Source organism: Vicia villosa, linkage group LG3, assembly GCF_029867415.1.
Source record: "Vicia villosa cultivar HV-30 ecotype Madison, WI linkage group LG3, Vvil1.0, whole genome shotgun sequence".
NCBI lineage: Eukaryota > Viridiplantae > Streptophyta > Magnoliopsida > Fabales > Fabaceae > Vicia > Vicia villosa.
In genome coordinates, this window is record NC_081182.1 from 184,746,194 (window position 1) to 184,750,583 (window position 4,390).

A 4,390-nucleotide genomic window follows, 5' to 3' on the forward strand; every position below is an offset into this window, starting at 1 on the left:
ACGCGAGGAAAATCAACTAGCTGATGCTTTAGCTACCATGTCATCCATGTTCAAAGTCAGGTGGGACAACGAGGCGCCTATGATCACCATCTACAGGCAAGATGAACCATCCTATTGCAATGAGATCGATACCGAAGGAACCGAGGAAAAACCATGGTTCCATGAAGTAAAAAGATATCTCGAAGCTCAGGAGTACCCTGAAGGGGCATCCATTAACGACAGAAAGTTTCTAAGGAGATTTGCTGCCAAATTCTTCCTAAGCAATGGAATCCTATACAAACGCAACCATGACTCGACTTTACTTCGTTGTGTAAACAAGAAGGAAGCAGAACAGATCATGGAAGAAATACACAATGGTACCTTCGGTACTCATTCCAGTGGACATACAATGGCTAAAAAGATCCTTAGAGCAGGTTATTACTGGTCTACCATGGAAACAGACTGCCACCATCACTCCCGAACATGTCACAAATGCCAGATATACGCTGACAAAGTACATGTACCTCCAGTTCCATTAAGCGTCCTGACGGCTCCTTGGCCTTTTGCAATGTGGGGTATTGATATGATTGGAGAAATCAAACCTACTGCCTCCAACGGACATCGCTTTATCCTGGTCGCTATTGACTACTTCACAAAGTGGGTAGAAGCAGCTTCATTTGCTTCTGTCACCAAAAATGTGGTGGCCCGGTTCATCAAATACAATCTCATTTGTCGGTACGGCATCCCTGAACGGATTATCACGGACAATGGCACAAATCTAAACAACAGAATGATTACTGAACTTTGCACACAGTTCAAGATCAAACATCATAATTCTTCTCCATATCGACCAAAGATGAACGGCGCGGTGGAAGCTGCCAACAAGAACATCAAGAAAATCATACAAAAAATGACAGTAACCTACAAAGACTGGCATGAGATGTTTCCTTTTGCTCTTCATGGTTATCGCACATCTGCGCGTACTTCAACAGGGGCAACTCCATTTTCCTTAGTCTATGGTATGGAGGCAGTTCTTCCAATTGAAATTCAGATTCCTTCCCTAAGGATTATGAAAGAAGCCAGTCTAGACGAAGACGATTGGATTCAAACACGGTTGGACCAGATAAACTTGATTGATGAGAAAAGGCTCGCAGCTATTTGTCATGGTCAGCTATACCAAAAGCGTATGATCAAAGCCTTCAACAAAAAAGTCAAAAGTCAAGCATACCAAACTGGTGGCTTGGTTGTCAAACGCATCATCTTACCACAAGGTGATCCCAGAGGCAAATGGACTCCCACCTACGAGGGACCATTCATAATCAAGAAAATATTCTCCGGCGGCGCCATGTTGCTTACCACCATGGATGGCGAGGATTTCCCACATCCTGTGAACGCTGACATAGTCAAAAAATACTTCTCTTAAAAAGAAAAAAAACAGCTCGCTAAGTTGAAAACCTGAAAGGGCAGCTTAGGCAAAAATGAGTGTCTCGGTGGATTGAAAACCCGAAAGGGCGGTCCAGGCAAAAATTAGAGACTAAACAAATACTATCCCGGTAGGCTGAAAACCTGAAAAGGCAGCCTAGGCAAAAGTTAGGGAATGAAGCATACAACTGTGTTCCGTTCAGCTGCCTACTCACCATCAAGATTCAACACCTCAAAGACACCGATCAGTCTAATCACTTTCTTCCAACAAGTGAGGGATGAGATGCTCGAAGACAGATTGGCAATAGCAGAGTTGAAACTTGACTGGATCATTTTCACATAGCTATTTATCTTCATAAATATTTTCCAAAACTTTCTGACAATTTCCTACTTCTAGGATTGTTGTCTCCCTGTGCTAACCCGCCTATCATGGCTCTTTTCAATGCAACTTTTTCAAAAAAATCAATATTTTCACTTTTTCTGTTTAAATACGTAAGCGTCCCAATGATAATTTTGAATGAACATATTGCATTTGAATATGATTGATGTTTACCAGGAAAAACAGGAATAGCATTCAGGAAATGTCCCAGCCAGCTGGACATCATTCCATCAGAAGAAAATCCCCAAGGGAAGCGCATTTCTCAGCAAGTTCCTCAAAAAGATTTTCTCTTCAAAAGAAGTCTTATTCCCCAGCAGGGTTGTTCCAGATTACTATCTTCAGAAGGTGTGATCCCCACACCCGGACTTGGTCAGATAGTGCATCGGAGGATTATGCATCTTCCTCATTCCCATTTGAAAGGGCATCAGAACTTCCAGTTACCTTCGATTCCCCAAACAGTAGTCAAAGATCCTTCAACGGGATACCCGGGTTCTCAAAGAATTTCCCCAGCCAAGGGTACTCAAACAAGACAAAAGATCATCAACGAACACAATATAGTCATATCCAGATGACTGGCGGGAATTTATTTTTCCAACTAGAAGCTTGACACGCGTCACATTCATACATTCATACATTCATACATCACACATTCATATTCACATTCATACATCACACATACACACATCATACATCATGCATCATGCGCATATTCATACGCATATTCATACACAACATAACATGCATGTTTCTCCGGGAATATCTCACATTTACATGCATCATAAACATTGCATATCACTAACTTGATTTTTCAGGTAGACGGATATCTTCAACAAAGATGTTCTCAATCACATGCGGTGTTCACCTGAATTCCATGAACGGTTCTCTCAGATATAATCAAGCCGAAGATTCATTCTGATCACTTATCAACCCAAAAACAGACATCACAGATCTAGAGCGATACCTTAGACGGTTCCAGAACGATCTAGCATCACAGATCTAGAGCGATACCTCAGACGGTTCCAAAACGATCTAACATGGCAGATCTAAAGTTGATACCTCAGACGGTTCCAAAACGATCTAGCATCACAGATCTAAAGCGATACCTCAGATGGTTCCAAAACGATCTAACATTGCAGATCTAAAGCGATACCTCAGACGGTTCCAGAACGATCTAACGTTGCAGATCTAAAGCGATACCTCAGACGGTTCCACAATGATCAACTTCCAAAATCTAAATCGGAAAAACTTTGGACAAGTTCCGTATCGATTATCCTCCTAGACTTAAAGCGGTAACCTTGGACGGTTCCGAAACAGTCAACACAAAGACTTTCAAATCCTTCATCAAGATATAATCAATGGATTCATTCTGATGAACAAACCCTCAACCCATTTACCAGGTGGCATCTAAAAGCCCATCTCAGGTAATGTTCCAATCTGCCAACAACATTTCGCAGACGACATTCAAATGCAACTTCCAACATCTCTTCTGATCAAGGTAAGTGCAAATTTTCAGGGCATCTAAATATTCAATCATCTTCTACCTTCAGATTTCAGACAATCCCTTCAGGTTTAAGAAGATTGAATAGGGGCAACTGTTATACCCCAAAATTTGCCCACACATTTTTCAAGAAAACTCCAATCTGAAAATTAAGAGTCTCATATAATCATGGATTTTTATTTCAACAAATATCCTGACATATGAAATACTTAGTTTTTAGAGTTTTTCTTATACAGTAATTTGGCTTGCAGTTGAATTTATTCTTACGCAAACGCCAAATACTGTTTATTACTTCACACATGCTATTTATTTATTTACAGATAAATGGTACTGACACAATTGGTACAGAGTTAAATCTTTTTGCAGGCGCAGAATCAGGAAACTCAGACTGTACTGGTAACAAGTAGATTATTATTATCTTTTGTTTCCCGCTAGTTTTTGTACTATATTCCATTATTTTCAAAAATCTTTTCAAATCTCTTTTTCAAAAATCAAATCTCTCTTTTTTCCAACACTATCATACACTTTCTTTCAAATCTTACTTCCACTCAAATTTTCCTTTTGTACGGAATCACATCATTCCCCAACGTCTCTATCCTCCTTTCCATTCTATAAATACCTCTCATTTTCTTCCATAAAATCTCACATCAAATTCCAACTCATCTTTCAAATTCCTATCTCATATCTATTTTCTCTTCTTCCCTGACAAGAATGGCAAAGTGGATAGAGACACTGTTTCTTACAGTCATCACCATTGCTACGGTGATCATGACTTTCTTCTGCCTGCATAGTCCTGAAGAGTGTGGACCTGCAATGGTTGCACTCCCAATCATCTACATGCTATTGTTCATAGCATGGGTCATTAATCGCCATTCTTAAAATTTGCCGTATTTCTTATTTCTTAACTGTACCGTTTATTCGTCGTACTGTTCAATATAGTATGTGATATTTGTACCGTCAGTATTAAATATTGTACTATTTGTCATAATATTGCTTAATTACTAAGATAATATTTTGTGTGTTTTCTGCCAGTCAAATATTCCTATTTCTGTGCATTAAATGATTTTCAGGGTTATTATCGGTAATTTTGCCCGCATACCGTAAATATTAGT